This window comes from Pongo abelii, chromosome 1 (genome assembly GCF_028885655.2).
Source record: "Pongo abelii isolate AG06213 chromosome 1, NHGRI_mPonAbe1-v2.0_pri, whole genome shotgun sequence".
Taxonomy (NCBI): Eukaryota; Metazoa; Chordata; class Mammalia; order Primates; family Hominidae; genus Pongo; species Pongo abelii.
Genome location: NC_071985.2, coordinates 88,716,562 through 88,733,181, shown reverse-complemented (window position 1 = coordinate 88,733,181; position 16,620 = coordinate 88,716,562). Strand labels below are relative to the sequence as shown.

At 63.6% G+C, this 16,620-nt stretch overlaps 10 non-coding genes across 10 annotated transcripts; 4 read left to right on the top strand and 6 right to left on the bottom strand.

Moving 5' to 3' along the window:
• Positions 1 to 1,110: 1,110 nt before the first annotated feature.
• Positions 1,111 to 1,182, bottom strand: TRNAE-CUC (transfer RNA glutamic acid (anticodon CUC)). The gene has a single exon. It is a non-coding gene; the product is annotated as a tRNA-Glu (tRNA).
• A 302-nt stretch (positions 1,183 to 1,484) lies between these two features.
• TRNAG-UCC (transfer RNA glycine (anticodon UCC)) lies at positions 1,485 to 1,556 on the bottom strand. The gene has a single exon. It is a non-coding gene; the product is annotated as a tRNA-Gly (tRNA).
• Positions 1,557 to 2,156: 600 nt separating this feature from the next.
• Positions 2,157 to 2,228, bottom strand: TRNAD-GUC (transfer RNA aspartic acid (anticodon GUC)). The gene has a single exon. It is a non-coding gene; the product is annotated as a tRNA-Asp (tRNA).
• A 637-nt stretch (positions 2,229 to 2,865) lies between these two features.
• TRNAL-CAG (transfer RNA leucine (anticodon CAG)) lies at positions 2,866 to 2,948 on the top strand. Its single transcript has one exon. It is a non-coding gene; the product is annotated as a tRNA-Leu (tRNA).
• A 1,636-nt stretch (positions 2,949 to 4,584) lies between these two features.
• Positions 4,585 to 4,655, top strand: TRNAG-GCC (transfer RNA glycine (anticodon GCC)). Its single transcript has one exon. It is a non-coding gene; the product is annotated as a tRNA-Gly (tRNA).
• A 4,068-nt stretch (positions 4,656 to 8,723) lies between these two features.
• Positions 8,724 to 8,795, bottom strand: TRNAE-CUC (transfer RNA glutamic acid (anticodon CUC)). The gene has a single exon. It is a non-coding gene; the product is annotated as a tRNA-Glu (tRNA).
• A 302-nt stretch (positions 8,796 to 9,097) lies between these two features.
• TRNAG-UCC (transfer RNA glycine (anticodon UCC)) lies at positions 9,098 to 9,169 on the bottom strand. The gene has a single exon. It is a non-coding gene; the product is annotated as a tRNA-Gly (tRNA).
• Positions 9,170 to 9,787: 618 nt separating this feature from the next.
• On the bottom strand, positions 9,788 to 9,859 carry TRNAD-GUC (transfer RNA aspartic acid (anticodon GUC)). Its single transcript has one exon. It is a non-coding gene; the product is annotated as a tRNA-Asp (tRNA).
• Positions 9,860 to 10,496: 637 nt separating this feature from the next.
• Positions 10,497 to 10,579, top strand: TRNAL-CAG (transfer RNA leucine (anticodon CAG)). The gene has a single exon. It is a non-coding gene; the product is annotated as a tRNA-Leu (tRNA).
• A 1,636-nt stretch (positions 10,580 to 12,215) lies between these two features.
• On the top strand, positions 12,216 to 12,286 carry TRNAG-GCC (transfer RNA glycine (anticodon GCC)). The gene has a single exon. It is a non-coding gene; the product is annotated as a tRNA-Gly (tRNA).
• Positions 12,287 to 16,620: the final 4,334 nt, after the last annotated feature.

The following is a 16,620-nucleotide window of genomic DNA, read 5'->3' as shown; positions in this document are numbered from 1 at the left end:
GCGTTTAGATGGAGGGAATACGTTCTAAGAATGTTCTAGGGCAGAGTAGGGCGACTAGGGGTAACAACGACGTATTAGTGCGTGTTTCCGAAGAGCTCCTGGAAGACAGCACCTGAGATGCTCTCAACAGGTAGAGATCAGAGGCTGGAGAGGGTGTGTGGGTGACTGCGGTGAAGCGAGGTTGGTGAATTGGGTATCAGCATGCGTTTAGATGGAGGGAATACGTTCTAAGAATGTTCTAGGGCAGAGTAGGGCGACTAGGGGTAACAACGACGTATTAGTGCGTGTTTCCGAAGAGCTCCTGGAAGACAGCACCTGAGATGCTCCCAACAGGTAGAGACGACAGACACCCACGGGATGGATGCCCTACATCCCCTCAGTGGCTCATCGATCACTACGCAATCTACACGTGTTACCACACGTCACAGGAATCCCATCGATATCATGTCCGCATGAAGAAGAACATAGTCATGCTGCCAGAGTGACTGTCGCAGCTCGGCCTCCCTGGCGCTATGGCCCGTGGTCTCGGCTCCTCAAGTTCCGCTGCCATTTCTACCGAAGCCGGTGACACCCGTGGAGCCCAATCACGGATCCCGCGCTCAGGGTCTGGCACGCCTCGGAAAAGCCAGTGCGCTTGCTGGCATGAGTGGCTCTGGCGGGTGGCCCAACCATTAGGCCCAGATCCCCCGCAGCCGAGAGAGAAGTGGCCCGTCAGCCACCGGGCTTGGCTTGGCGGAAGCCGCTCTGCTCGAGAGTCCTGGCCCATTCGGTGGCCAGCCGAGAGTGCGAGGGTGGCGGTGGTGGTGGCGGGTCACCTGGCGGCCATGGGAGGAGAAAGCCTGACCTGGCCAGTGGGCTTTGCCGCTGAGAAAGAGTGGGAGCGAGGCGAGCACGTGACAAGGAAGAGCTGTGAAGCTGATGTTGCGAAGGTGGCGCCAGCGAGGCCAAAAGGACGGATGGGTGGAGGCAGGCGGGGAGCGTTGGGGCGCACGTGGAGGCCGCGGGAGGTTGTGGCTGGGGCGCGGGAGAAGCGAGCGAGCGAGCCTGTTGGCCAAAAGGGGAGGTGTGAAGGGGCCTGGCAGCTGGCAGGCAGAGCCAAAGAAGGAAGGCTTCCCTGACCGGGAATCGAACCCGGGCCGCGGCGGTGAGAGCGCCGAATCCTAACCACTAGACCACCAGGGAGAGACGGCTTCGGGGCCCGGCTTGCGCCTCCTGGCCCCGGGCGCCTCCGGCCCCCAGCACTACCTTGGCGCTACCTTGGCGCTACCTTGGCGCCTGTCCCCTGCTTCGGGTTAAAACAAACACCCGCAACCAGCCCCCGCGACGCCGGCGGCAACCGGCCTGCCCTCACGAGCAGCTCTGCCCTGTTCGCAGCACACCCTCCAAACACCGCGCGCCTCCTTCCCGGGCGCACAGGCACGCAGCCACAGGCCAAGCTGCCACACGAGCTCCGCGCCCGGGACCTCCGCAAAAGGTCGGCCCGCTGCGTTGGCCGGGAATCGAACCCGGGTCAACTGCTTGGAAGGCAGCTATGCTCACCACTATACCACCAACGCCGCACGGCGCGGGCAGCCCCGCCACGCCGGCCCGGGGCTCCCACCAGCGCGCCGCCGACGCCCGGGGCAGCCCGGCCCCGACGCCCGGTCCGTCCGCCCGCCCGCAGCTCCGCGCTGCCACGGCCCCGCCGAAGGCCGCCCGGCGCCCCACCGGTGCAAGGCGAGCGCGGCTGCCCCGTTCCGCCCGCCTGCCTCTGGGGGCGCTCTCGCTCCCTCGCCGCCCGGGGCCGCCAGAGCCCTTCCCCACCAGGTGCCCGGCGGGGACACGGCCGGCGCCGACAGGGTCCTCGCTCCTCCGCCTCCCACCGGGCGCCGGGCCCTGTGCGTCGCAGAAAGCCTCTTCCGACACCCACTTTGGGCCGGCAGCTCGTCGGGCGCCGTGGGGGGCCAGAGGAGGCCGCCCGCCTGCGGCGACCAAGCCGCGGGCGAGAAGAAAAGGCAGGAGGCCAAGGGGGCCCAGGAGGCCAAGGGGGCCCAGGGGGCCAAGGGGCCAGGCAGGCCAGGCCCGAGATGGCGCACTGCCACTAGCTGGAGGGCGGAGGAAGGAGAAGGAGGGCCCACAGGCTGGGTCCGAGGCGGCGGCCCAAAAAGGACGGCTGCCTCCCCGTCGGGGAATCGAACCCCGGTCTCCCGCGTGACAGGCGGGGATACTCACCACTATACTAACGAGGACGACGGCGACCGTCGCCGGGACGCCAGACCCCACTGCGACCGCGGACGCCTAGCCCTGCCTTGATCCCCTCCCCCGACCGCAGGGGCCCGGTGTGTGCTCGCCCTCCACCCGCCAACCGCCACCCGCCACCCGCCACCCGTCACCCGCCATCCGCCACCCGCCCCCCGCCACCATTGGCGCGACCTACCCCGACACCCAACAAAGCACCCTGCGATCCCGCTGGGACCCGGAGCCGGACCCGGACCCCGACAGGTACCGGAGCGGCGTGGAACCTCCCCGTGCGCCCTGCCTGCTGTCTCCAACGCGGGGATCGCGCCGGGGCAGGAAGAGGCGCGGGCGAAACAGTCAGGCCGCTGCTCCTAGGACGCGGTGGGCGCAGCGCCCTGCGGGGTTCGGCGAGCCCAGGCGCGGGGGCTGGGGCGTGCGGCGGCGGCGGCCGGCCCGACGCGGACCGTTTGGGTCCGGGGTGGGGACGCGGGGGCGTCCACGTCAACGCCGGCCGGCTCCGTTCACCTGGCGCCCGCTCCGCCCGCGCGGTCCGTCGGTTGCGCACCGAACCCAGACAGGCGCCGGCCAACGGCGCAGGCGTTCGCGCCGGGTCCCAGCCATGCGAGCGGCGACGCGCCCCGGCGCGCCGTCAGGATGGCCGAGCGGTCTAAGGCGCTGCGTTCAGGTCGCAGTCTCCCCTGGAGGCGTGGGTTCGAATCCCACTCCTGACAAGCCGACCTTTTGGCCCGCCCGCCGGAGGGCAACGCCCATGGCAACCCTGGAGCACCTTTGGCCGGTTCCTGCCTTGAGCCCTTGCCCGCTCTCCAAACTCCAGCCCCCTTGAAGCAAGCCTCCAAAACGCCGCCGCTTCTCAGGCACGTCCGTTCTTCCTGCCCACCCGCCGCCTGTCGCAGAAACAGCCCAGGACCATGCGCCAGCGCCCGCGACCCTCTACCAATTGCCCTTCGGACGGACGCCCTCCCCGCCACCTCGCACGCCCTCTTCCCTGGCCCCACACACAGCGAGCGACCGCGACCACCTTCCACGCTCTTCCCTGCCTATCTCCTCCGCCCGCCCAAACAGACACAGCCCAGATTCTTGCCCTATTCCTCCTTTTCCCTCCTTCCTCCCACCGGCCTCCGCCCACCGCCCACCGCCCACCGCCCACCGCCTCGAATCGCCGCTGCGCTGCCCAGAGGCGTCCTGGCCTGCACAGCCCGCCCGGTTTCACCCTCCAACTTCTGACCGCTGAACGGCAGCGAGCGACTCGCTCGTGGAGCCGCACACACTTCTCCCACCAGAGGCACGCCATCCAACATCCTGTCCTTTCCTCCGACCCCTCGGACCCCGGCCGCGCATTCCATTCTCCAGACGCCCTAGCCACGTCGCCGATCCCACCTCGCTACTTGTGCTCCCTTCCCGCTAACACCTGCCTGCCGGCCCACCTGCAGCCCGGACGCCTGCCGGCCACAGGCAGCGGGAACCCTGCACACAGCCTGGCAGGCGAGTCCAAACCCGGAAAGACAGCCAACGAGGAATCACGAGCGGAAGCCCTAGATCCCCGTCACGCGCCCACAAACGCCAGGCCCCGCCGGGACCAGCTCCGCGCCACACCGCATCCCCACGGGGGAAGCCGCGGCCTGGGCCGTCCCAGCCACACCCAGCGCGCCTTCTCCAGGGTCAGCCAGCTGCGGCTCTGCCGAAGCGCTCCTCCGCTCCTTTCTCGCGCTCCAGCCTCCCTACCAGCCCAAGTGCGAGCCGGTGGGGTGGGTCACAGCGCAGGAGCGAGGCGCCCACGGACTTGGTCTGCGTTTCTGAGCCCGCACGCCACGGCTGCGAGACCCGTTCCCCATCGCCGCCCCCGCTCGCTGACACACCCACCTCCCCACCCACCCGCAGGTGACACAAGTGAGAAGGCCGGCCCGGCGGTGAAGAAAAGAAAGAAAAAAAAAGGACCCTCGAAAGAAAGAAAGAAAGAAACAAACAAACAAAAACAAAAACAAGAACTTTGGGTCTGTGCCGGGTATCCGCGCTCAGCAAGGCCCGCCACAGCTCACCTGCCCACACGGGCATTCGGGCGCGGGCCACGGCTGGTCCTTCCCCTGGAGACCCCGGCGGGCAGTCTCTCGGCCCTGGGCGGCAGAGAAAGCGCAAGATGGGCCGAGTCGGCCTCTCTCCCTCCGCTCTCCCTCCGCGCCCCGCCTCAGGTCCCTCGACGTGACGGGAGCCTCCCCTTCTGCCCGCCCCATCGGGCCAGCCTCTCGTGGCCGCTCCAATAGGACGGAGGCCCACGGCAGGCGGTGACCAGTGAACGGCCGCTGGTGGCGAGCTCCGCTGCACCAGCTTCCGTTGGCGTTTGCCATCGGTGCATGGGTGGTTCAGTGGTAGAATTCTCGCCTGCCACGCGGGAGGCCCGGGTTCGATTCCCGGCCCATGCAGCACACCCTCCCATTTTGGTGCTGCAGCAGCACCAAGGCGTAGCTGCGCTCGCCTCTGCCGCCTCCTTACACTCGGGGCGCGCGAGCGAGTCCGGCACCGGCTGCGCTCCCACGCGCGACGCCCCTCTGCCCTTTCTTCCGTGCCTCTCTCCACTGACTTACGGTTGAGCCTGTCCCCCCGCCCCCCCACCTTGGTAACAACAACCCCTCCAAACACGAGAGCGCGCCAGACACCAGCCCTGGGCAGCCTCCTGCTCCTGTTTCTCTTCCTTGCCCTGCCACCGCCTCTGCCCGACGCATTTCACTTCAAGGAACACCGCCAGGCACCACGGGCTTGCAGCCACTCGCCCCACCTCTCCTCTTCACATTTCACCACCTCGACCTCTTTTCCTCTCTCTCTCTCCCCCTCGCTGGCTCCCCACATCCAGAAAATGATGCCATGGTTGCCCTTCCAGTAGGAAGGACGTCGCGACTCCGGGGAGTAACTCATCACTTTCCCCTAGTTGGTCACACAGTCCTTAACGCGACCACACGAGTGTACGCGTGGCATGTGCACCGTCTATATTCATCGTGTTCCGGCTACTCCACACTCTCTCCCCTCATTCTGCCGGCACCACCACCGCCATGTCGCATCTCCCAACCTAACCCCAATCCACCACTTTAGTCGAGGTTGCTGCCTTGTTTCTCTCCCTCGGACCTCTTTTCATCTCAGCCCCAGACACATGCCTGAGACGTGAATGTGCGTCCTGAAGACGGCTTATTTATGTCTCGGGTCCAGTTGCATTCCCTACCCTTTTGGGACGTGGGACGTGGCCTCCAGTCGCTCTGTCACGACGTCTCTCCCACCCTGGGCTGCTTGCCACCTCACCCCAGCCCCACTCCATACTCTGACCGCCCAGCCCAAGCAGCAGCCCAGTCTCGCCGGCGGGGGTGCCCTTTGACCACACAGACTTCCTTCCTGCCCAGGCCAACCCGCTGAAAAGGTACTGTTCCCACCAGCCTTCAGGCTCAGCCCTCCCTCCACCACCTTTGTCTCACCCCACCCGCCCTTTCACTCACACACACACACACACACACACACACAGACACACACTCTCTCTCTCTCTCTGTCTGTCTCTCTCTCTCACTCTCTCAATCTCTCACCCTCTCTGTCTTTCTCTGTCTCTGTCTCTGTCTCTCTCTCTCTCTCTCTCTCTCTGTCTCTATCTCTCTGTCTCTCTCTCTCGCACAGTCAACTCTCCCTCTCGCCGTCAATGTCCCTCACTCAGACGACTCATATCCCCCAGCCCTGGCCTCCTTCAGGCTCTTCAGACACACGCCAGCTCCGCCACCAGCTGGGATCCCTCCGACCGCATAGGCGGCCCGCGAGGTGCCCTGACGCCCCAGGCATCTGCACAACCTCCGTTTCACTGGACAGCCTCACTCCCAGACCTGGCCAGCCAGCCCTGTGCACCCCCTGGACACCCTGGACTCCTTCTTCCAGCTCCCAGCACGCGACATGCTTCTCTCCTTTCCTCGGTGTCAGCCCCTTGCCCCGGGCGGGGGTGGACGCCAGCCACGGGAACGGACACCTTCGTCCATCACTGTCACCCACTGACATCCACCCACATCACGCTGGCAAGCAAGCCAGCCTCCCGTGGGGATGGCAAACATCTCTATCCCCGACAGGGTCTGGTCTCTGCAGGTGATCCGACTGTGCCAAGATCCCACGAATGACACGGGAGAGGTTTGTGCAGTTGGTTGGACGTCTACTTTGCCCCTACAGAGGAGTTTTGGCAAGAAGTCGACTGACTTCTGCCATTGACTTGGGGGATCAGCCAAACAATAATGATCAATACGGGTTGAATAGAGGGTTGGAGCACTCGGCTCATCTGTGCTAAGGAGGGGATGGGAAAAGCGTTCCACAGCGAATCTTGGCGCTGGGGATGGGTACCATCTCCACATGTTCCTTGACATTTGGGGAGAAGATAGAGAGCGTAGGTCAGGCAATGGGAAGCAAACTTCGGCTGGAAGTCTATCAGGAACCCCAACCCCGCACATGCGCTTTGGTCAGCCTGGCCGTTGGGTTTTCCCCACGAACTCCTGCATCTCCACGCTTCAATGCCCGTGGCCAGGTTGGTCTAACTAATGGGACCTCTCAAGATTCATTTTCACATCCAGAATAGGCGAGAATCTCAAACCCGTCAACAGTGAGCGGGAGCACGTGTACACACACGCACGTGTATGTTGCGGGAAGTCAGGGACCCCGAACGGAGGGACCGGCTGGAGCCGCGGCAGAGGCACGTAAACTGTGAAGACTTCATTTTAATATGGACTTTCTTCGGTTCCCAAATAATGCTTTTATAATTTCTTACGCCTGTCTTTACTTTAATCTCTTAATCCTGTTATCTCCGTAAGCTGAGGATGTACCTCACCTCAGGACCCCTGTGACAATTGTGTTAACTCTACAAATTGATGGTAAAACACGTGTGTTTGAACAATATGAGATCAGCGCACCTTGAGAAAGAATAGAAGAACAGCGACTTTTAGGGAACAGGGGAAGACAACCATAAGGTCTGACTGCCTGCGAGGTCGGGCAAAAAGAGCCATATTTTTCTTCTTGCAGAGAGCCTATGAAGGACGTGCAAGTAGGCAAGATGTCGTTAAGACAACCTAAGTGTCCGTCAGCCGGGAAATGGATTAACAAGAATGTGGCATATGGACACCATGGAATGCCATTTGGCCGTAGAAAAGAACGAAATCCTCTCGTCTGCAGCAACAGAGGCGGAGCTATAGGTCACGATGGAACACCAAATGAGCCGGGCACAGAAAGACAGAGAGGGCAGGTTCTTACCCCAATCCTGGGAGCTCAAAAAGTTCACCTTGTGGAGGTAGAGAGTAGAACGATAGACACCAGAGGCTGGAGAGGGTGTGTGGGTGACTGCGGTGAAGAGAGGTTGGTGAAATGGGTACGAGCATGCGTTTAGATGGAGGGAATACGTTCTAAGAATGTTCTAGGGCAGAGTAGGGCGACTAGGGGTAACAACGACGTATTAGTGCGTGTTTCCGAAGAGCTCCTGGAAGACAGCACCTGAGATGCTCTCAACAGGTAGAGATCAGAGGCTGGAGAGGGTGTGTGGGTGACTGCGGTGAAGCGAGGTTGGTGAATTGGGTATCAGCATGCGTTTAGATGGAGGGAATACGTTCTAAGAATGTTCTAGGGCAGAGTAGGGCGACTAGGGGTAACAACGACGTATTAGTGCGTGTTTCCGAAGAGCTCCTGGAAGACAGCACCTGAGATGCTCCCAACAGGTAGAGACGACAGACACCCACGGGATGGATGCCCTACATCCCCTCAGTGGCTCATCGATCACTACGCAATCTACACGTGTTACCACACGTCACAGGAATCCCATCGATATCATGTCCGCATGAAGAAGAACATAGTCATGCTGCCAGAGTGACTGTCGCAGCTCGGCCTCCCTGGCGCTATGGCCCGTGGTCTCGGCTCCTCAAGTTCCGCTGCCATTTCTACCGAAGCCGGTGACACCCGTGGAGCCCAATCACGGATCCCGCGCTCAGGGTCTGGCACGCCTCGGAAAAGCCAGTGCGCTTGCTGGCATGAGTGGCTCTGGCGGGTGGCCCAACCATTAGGCGCAGATCCCCCGCAGCCGAGAGAGAAGTGGCCCGTCAGCCACCGGGCTTGGCTTGGCGGAAGCCGCTCTGCTCGAGAGTCCTGGCCCATTCGGTGGCCAGCCGAGAGTGCGAGGGTGGCGGTGGTGGTGGCGGGTCACCTGGCGGCCATGGGAGGAGAAAGCCTGACCTGGCCAGTGGGCTTTGCCGCTGAGAAAGAGTGGGAGCGAGGCGAGCACGTGACAAGGAAGAGCTGTGAAGCTGATGTTGCGAAGGTGGCGCCAGCGAGGCCAAAAGGACGGATGGGTGGAGGCAGGCGGGGAGCGTTGGGGCGCACGTGGAGGCCGCGGGAGGTTGTGGCTGGGGCGCGGGAGAAGCGAGCGAGCGAGCCTGTTGGCCAAAAGGGGAGGTGTGAAGGGGCCTGGCAGCTGGCAGGCAGAGCCAAAGAAGGAAGGCTTCCCTGACCGGGAATCGAACCCGGGCCGCGGCGGTGAGAGCGCCGAATCCTAACCACTAGACCACCAGGGAGAGACGGCTTCGGGGCCCGGCTTGCGCCTCCTGGCCCCGGGCGCCTCCGGCCCCCAGCACTACCTTGGCGCTACCTTGGCGCTACCTTGGCGCCTGTCCCCTGCTTCGGGTTAAAACAAACACCCGCAACCAGCCCCCGCGACGCCGGCGGCAACCGGCCTGCCCTCACGAGCAGCTCTGCCCTGTTCGCAGCACACCCTCCAAACACCGCGCGCCTCCTTCCCGGGCGCACAGGCACGCAGCCACAGGCCAAGCTGCCACACGAGCTCCGCGCCCGGGACCTCCGCAAAAGGTCGGCCCGCTGCGTTGGCCGGGAATCGAACCCGGGTCAACTGCTTGGAAGGCAGCTATGCTCACCACTATACCACCAACGCCGCACGGCGCGGGCAGCCCCGCCACGCCGGCCCGGGGCTCCCACCAGCGCGCCGCCGACGCCCGGGGCAGCCCGGCCCCGACGCCCGGTCCGTCCGCCCGCCCGCAGCTCCGCGCTGCCACGGCCCCGCCGAAGGCCGCCCGGCGCCCCACCGGTGCAAGGCGAGCGCGGCTGCCCCGTTCCGCCCGCCTGCCTCTGGGGGCGCTCTCGCTCCCTCGCCGCCCGGGGCCGCCAGAGCCCTTCCCCACCAGGTGCCCGGCGGGGACACGGCCGGCGCCGACAGGGTCCTCGCTCCTCCGCCTCCCACCGGGCGCCGGGCCCTGTGCGTCGCAGAAAGCCTCTTCCGACACCCACTTTGGGCCGGCAGCTCGTCGGGCGCCGTGGGGGGCCAGAGGAGGCCGCCCGCCTGCGGCGACCAAGCCGCGGGCGAGAAGAAAAGGCAGGAGGCCAAGGGGGCCCAGGAGGCCAAGGGGGCCCAGGGGGCCCAGGGGGCCCAGGGGGCCAAGGGGCCAGGCAGGCCAGGCCCGAGATGGCGCACTGCCACTAGCTGGAGGGCGGAGGAAGGAGAAGGAGGGCCCACAGGCTGGGTCCGAGGCGGCGGCCCAAAAAGGACGGCTGCCTCCCCGTCGGGGAATCGAACCCCGGTCTCCCGCGTGACAGGCGGGGATACTCACCACTATACTAACGAGGACGACGGCGACCGTCGCCGGGACGCCAGACCCCACTGCGACCGCGGACGCCTAGCCCTGCCTTGATCCCCTCCCCCGACCGCAGGGGCCCGGTGTGTGCTCGCCCTCCACCCGCCAACCGCCACCCGCCACCCGCCACCCGTCACCCGCCACCCGCCACCCGCCCCCCGCCACCATTGGCGCGACCTACCCCGACACCCAACAAAGCACCCTGCGATCCCGCTGGGACCCGGAGCCGGACCCGGACCCCGACAGGTACCGGAGCGGCGTGGAACCTCCCCGTGCGCCCTGCCTGCTGTCTCCAACGCGGGGATCGCGCCGGGGCAGGAAGAGGCGCGGGCGAAACAGTCAGGCCGCTGCTCCTAGGACGCGGTGGGCGCAGCGCCCTGCGGGGTTCGGCGAGCCCAGGCGCGGGGGCTGGGGCGTGCGGCGGCGGCGGCCGGCCCGACGCGGACCGTTTGGGTCCGGGGTGGGGACGCGGGGGCGTCCACGTCAACGCCGGCCGGCTCCGTTCACCTGGCGCCCGCTCCGCCCGCGCGGTCCGTCGGTTGCGCACCGAACCCAGACAGGCGCCGGCCAACGGCGCAGGCGTTCGCGCCGGGTCCCAGCCATGCGAGCGGCGACGCGCCCCGGCGCGCCGTCAGGATGGCCGAGCGGTCTAAGGCGCTGCGTTCAGGTCGCAGTCTCCCCTGGAGGCGTGGGTTCGAATCCCACTCCTGACAAGCCGACCTTTTGGCCCGCCCGCCGGAGGGCAACGCCCATGGCAACCCTGGAGCACCTTTGGCCGGTTCCTGCCTTGAGCCCTTGCCCGCTCTCCAAACTCCAGCCCCCTTGAAGCAAGCCTCCAAAACGCCGCCGCTTCTCAGGCACGTCCGTTCTTCCTGCCCACCCGCCGCCTGTCGCAGAAACAGCCCAGGACCATGCGCCAGCGCCCGCGACCCTCTACCAATTGCCCTTCGGACGGACGCCCTCCCCGCCACCTCGCACGCCCTCTTCCCTGGCCCCACACACAGCGAGCGACCGCGACCACCTTCCACGCTCTTCCCTGCCTATCTCCTCCGCCCGCCCAAACAGACACAGCCCAGATTCTTGCCCTATTCCTCCTTTTCCCTCCTTCCTCCCACCGGCCTCCGCCCACCGCCCACCGCCCACCGCCCACCGCCTCGAATCGCCGCTGCGCTGCCCAGAGGCGTCCTGGCCTGCACAGCCCGCCCGGTTTCACCCTCCAACTTCTGACCGCTGAACGGCAGCGAGCGACTCGCTCGTGGAGCCGCACACACTTCTCCCACCAGAGGCACGCCATCCAACATCCTGTCCTTTCCTCCGACCCCTCGGACCCCGGCCGCGCATTCCATTCTCCAGACGCCCTAGCCACGTCGCCGATCCCACCTCGCTACTTGTGCTCCCTTCCCGCTAACACCTGCCTGCCGGCCCACCTGCAGCCCGGACGCCTGCCGGCCACAGGCAGCGGGAACCCTGCACACAGCCTGGCAGGCGAGTCCAAACCCGGAAAGACAGCCAACGAGGAATCACGAGCGGAAGCCCTAGATCCCCGTCACGCGCCCACAAACGCCAGGCCCCGCCGGGACCAGCTCCGCGCCACACCGCATCCCCACGGGGGAAGCCGCGGCCTGGGCCGTCCCAGCCACACCCAGCGCGCCTTCTCCAGGGTCAGCCAGCTGCGGCTCTGCCGAAGCGCTCCTCCGCTCCTTTCTCGCGCTCCAGCCTCCCTACCAGCCCAAGTGCGAGCCGGTGGGGTGGGTCACAGCGCAGGAGCGAGGCGCCCACGGACTTGGTCTGCGTTTCTGAGCCCGCACGCCACGGCTGCGAGACCCGTTCCCCATCGCCGCCCCCGCTCGCTGACACACCCACCTCCCCACCCACCCGCAGGTGACACAAGTGAGAAGGCCGGCCCGGCGGTGAAGAAAAGAAAGAAAAAAAAAGGACCCTCGAAAGAAAGAAAGAAAGAAAGAAACAAACAAAAACAAAAACAAGAACTTTGGGTCTGTGCCGGGGATCCGCGCTCAGCAAGGCCCGCCACAGCTCACCTGCCCACACGGGCATTCGGGCGCGGGCCACGGCTGGTCCTTCCCCTGGAGACCCCGGCGGGCAGTCTCTCGGCCCTGGGCGGCAGAGAAAGCACAAGATGGGCCGAGTCGGCCTCTCTCCCTCCGCTCTCCCTCCGCGCCCCGCCTCAGGTCCCTCGACGTGACGGGAGCCTCCCCTTCTGCCCGCCCCATCGGGCCAGCCTCTCGTGGCCGCTCCAATAGGACGGAGGCCCACGGCAGGCGGTGACCAGTGAACGGCCGCTGGTGGCGAGCTCCGCTGCACCAGCTTCCGTTGGCGTTTGCCATCGGTGCATGGGTGGTTCAGTGGTAGAATTCTCGCCTGCCACGCGGGAGGCCCGGGTTCGATTCCCGGCCCATGCAGCACACCCTCCCATTTTGGTGCTGCAGCAGCACCAAGGCGTAGCTGCGCTCGCCTCTGCCGCCTCCTTACACTCGGGGCGCGCGAGCGAGTCCGGCACCGGCTGCGCTCCCACGCGCGACGCCCCTCTGCCCTTTCTTCCGTGCCTCTCTCCACTGACTTACGGTTGAGCCTGTCCCCCCGCCCCCCCACCTTGGTAACAACAACCCCTCCAAACACGAGAGCGCGCCAGACACCAGCCCTGGGCAGCCTCCTGCTCCTGTTTCTCTTCCTTGCCCTGCCACCGCCTCTGCCCGACGCATTTCACTTCAAGGAACACCGCCAGGCACCACGGGCTTGCAGCCACTCGCCCCACCTCTCCTCTTCACATTTCACCACCTCGACCTCTTTTCCTCTCTCTCTCTCCCCCTCGCTGGCTCCCCACATCCAGAAAATGATGCCATGGTTGCCCTTCCAGTAGGAAGGAAGTCGCGACTCCGGGGAGTAACTCATCACTTTCCCCTAGTTGGTCACACAGTCCTTAACGCGACCACACGAGTGTACGCGTGGCATGTGCACCGTCTATATTCATCGTGTTCCGGCTACTCCACACTCTCTCCCCTCATTCTGCCGGCACCACCACCGCCATGTCGCATCTCCCAACCTAACCCCAATCCACCACTTTAGTCGACGATGCTGCCTTGTTTCTCTCCCTCGGACCTCTTTTCATCTCAGCCCCAGACACATGCCTGAGACGTGAATGTGCGTCCTGAAGACGGCTTATTTATGTCTCGGGTCCAGTTGCATTCCCTACCCTTTTGGGACGTGGGACGTGGCCTCCAGTCGCTCTGTCACGACGTCTCTCCCACCCTGGGCTGCTTGCCACCTCACCCCAGCCCCACTCCATACTCTGACCGCCCAGCCCAAGCAGCAGCCCAGTCTCGCCGGCGGGGGTGCCCTTTGACCACACAGACTTCCTTCCTGCCCAGGCCAACCCGCTGAAAAGGTACTGTTCCCACCAGCCTTCAGGCTCAGCCCTCCCTCCACCACCTTTGTCTCACCCCACCCGCCCTTTCACTCACACACACACACACACACACACACACACACACACAGACACACACTCTCTCTCTCTCTCTGTCTGTCTCTCTCTCTCAATCTCTCACCCTCTCTGTCTTTCTCTGTCTCTGTCTCTCTCTCTCTCTCTCTCTCTCTCTCTCTCTGTCTCTATCTCTCTGTCTCTCTCTCTCGCACAGTCAACTCTCCCTCTCGCCGTCAATGTCCCTCACTCAGACGACTCATATCCCCCAGCCCTGGCCTCCTTCAGGCTCTTCAGACACACGCCAGCTCCGCCACCAGCTGGGATCCCTCCGACCGCATAGGCGGCCCGCGAGGTGCCCTGACGCCCCAGGCATCTGCACAACCTCCGTTTCACTGGACAGCCTCACTCCCAGACCTGGCCAGCCAGCCCTGTGCACCCCCTGGACACCCTGGACTCCTTCTTCCAGCTCCCAGCACGCGACATGCTTCTCTCCTTTCCTCGGTGTCAGCCCCTTGCCCCGGGCGGGGGTGGACGCCAGCCACGGGAACGGACACCTTCGTCCATCACTGTCACCCACTGACATCCACCCACATCACGCTGGCAAGCAAGCCAGCCTCCCGTGGGGATGGCAAACATCTCTATCCCCGACAGGGTCTGGTCTCTGCAGGTGATCCGACTGTGCCAAGATCCCACGAATGACACGGGAGAGGTTTGTGCAGTTGGTTGGACGTCTACTTTGCCCCTACAGAGGAGTTTTGGCAAGAAGTCGACTGACTTCTGCCATTGACTTGGGGGATCAGCCAAACAATAATGATCAATACGGGTTGAATAGAGGGTTGGAGCACTGGGCTCATCTGTGCTAAGGAGGGGATGGGAAAAGCGTTCCACAGCGAATCTTGGCGCTGGGGATGGGTACCATCTCCACATGTTCCTTGACATTTGGGGAGAAGATAGAGAGCGTAGGTCAGGCAATGGGAAGCAAACTTCGGCTGGAAGTCTATCAGGAACCCCAACCCCGCACATGCGCTTTGGTCAGCCTGGCCGTTGGGTTTTCCCCACGAACTCCTGCATCTCCACGCTTCAATGCCCGTGGCCAGGTTGGTCTAACTAATGGGACCTCTCAAGATTCATTTTCACATCCAGAATAGGCGAGAATCTCAAACCCGTCAACAGTGAGCGGGAGCACGTGTACACACACGCACGTGTATGTTGCGGGAAGTCAGGGACCCCGAACGGAGGGACCGGCTGGAGCCGCGGCAGAGGCACGTAAACTGTGAAGACTTCATTTTAATATGGACTTTCTTCGGTTCCCAAATAATGCTTTTATAATTTCTTACGCCTGTCTTTACTTTAATCTCTTAATCCTGTTATCTCCGTAAGCTGAGGATGTACCTCACCTCAGGACCCCTGTGACAATTGTGTTAACTCTACAAATTGATGGTAAAACACGTGTGTTTGAACAATATGAGATCAGCGCACCTTGAGAAAGAATAGAAGAACAGCGACTTTTAGGGAACAGGGGAAGACAACCATAAGGTCTGACTGCCTGCGAGGTCGGGCAAAAAGAGCCATATTTTTCTTCTTGCAGAGAGCCTATGAAGGACGTGCAAGTAGGCAAGATGTCGTTAAGACAACCTAAGTGTCCGTCAGCCGGGAAATGGATTAACAAGAATGTGGCATATGGACACCATGGAATGCCATTTGGCCGTAGAAAAGAACGAAATCCTCTCGTCTGCAGCAACAGAGGCGGAGCTATAGGTCACGATGGAACACCAAATGAGCCGGGCACAGAAAGACAGAGAGGGCAGGTTCTTACCCCAATCCTGGGAGCTCAAAAAGTTCACCTTGTGGAGGTAGAGAGTAGAACGATAGACACCAGAGGCTGGAGAGGGTGTGTGGGTGACTGCGGTGAAGAGAGGTTGGTGAAATGGGTACGAGCATGCGTTTAGATGGAGGGAATACGTTCTAAGAATGTTCTAGGGCAGAGTAGGGCGACTAGGGGTAACAACGACGTATTAGTGCGTGTTTCCGAAGAGCTCCTGGAAGACAGCACCTGAGATGCTCTCAACAGGTAGAGATCAGAGGCTGGAGAGGGTGTGTGGGTGACTGCGGTGAAGCGAGGTTGGTGAATTGGGTACCAGCATGCGTTTAGATGGAGGGAATACGTTCTAAGAATGTTCTAGGGCAGAGTAGGGCGACTAGGGGTAACAACGACGTATTAGTGCGTGTTTCCGAAGAGCTCCTGGAAGACAGCACCTGAGACGCTCCCAACAGGTAGAGACGACAGACACCCACGGGATGGATGCCCTACATCCCCTCAGTGGCTCATCGATCACTACGCAGTCTACACGTGTTACCACACGTCACAGGAATCCCATCGATATCATGTCCGCATGAAGAAGAACATAGTCATGCTGCCAGAGTGACTGTCGCAGCTCGGCCTCCCTGGCGCTATGGCCCGTGGTCTCGGCTCCTCAAGTTCCGCTGCCATTTCTACCGAAGCCGGTGACACCCGTGGAGCCCAATCACGGATCCCGCGCTCAGGGTCTGGCACGCCTCGGAAAAGCCAGTGCGCTTGCTGGCATGAGTGGCTCTGGCGGGTGGCCCAACCATTAGGCCCAGATCCCCCGCAGCCGAGAGAGAAGTGGCCCGTCAGCCACCGGGCTTGGCTTGGCGGAAGCCGCTCTGCTCGAGAGTCCTGGCCCATTCGGTGGCCAGCCGAGAGTGCGAGGGTGGCGGTGGTGGTGGCGGGTCACCTGGCGGCCATGGGAGGAGAAAGCCTGACCTGGCCAGTGGGCTTTGCCGCTGAGAAAGAGTGGGAGCGAGGCGAGCACGTGACAAGGAAGAGCTGTGAAGCTGATGTTGCGAAGGTGGCGCCAGCGAGGCCAAAAGGACGGATGGGTGGAGGCAGGCGGGGAGCGTTGGGGCGCACGTGGAGGCCGCGGGAGGTTGTGGCTGGGGCGCGGGAGAAGCGAGCGAGCGAGCCTGTTGGCCAAAAGGGGAGGTGTGAAGGGGCCTGGCAGCTGGCAGGCAGAGCCAAAGAAGGAAGGCTTCCCTGACCGGGAATCGAACCGGGCCGCGGCGGTGAGAGCCCCGAATCCTAACCACTAGACCACCGCCCGGCTTGCGCCTCCTGGCCCCGGGCGCCTCCGGCCCCCAGCACTACCTTGGCGCTACCTTGGCGCTACCTTGGCGCCTGTCCCCTGCTTCGGGTTAAAACAAACACCCGCAACCAGCCCCCGCGACGCCGGCGGCAACCGGCCTGCCCTCACGAGCAGCTCTGCCCTGTTCGCAGCACACCCTCCAAACACCGCG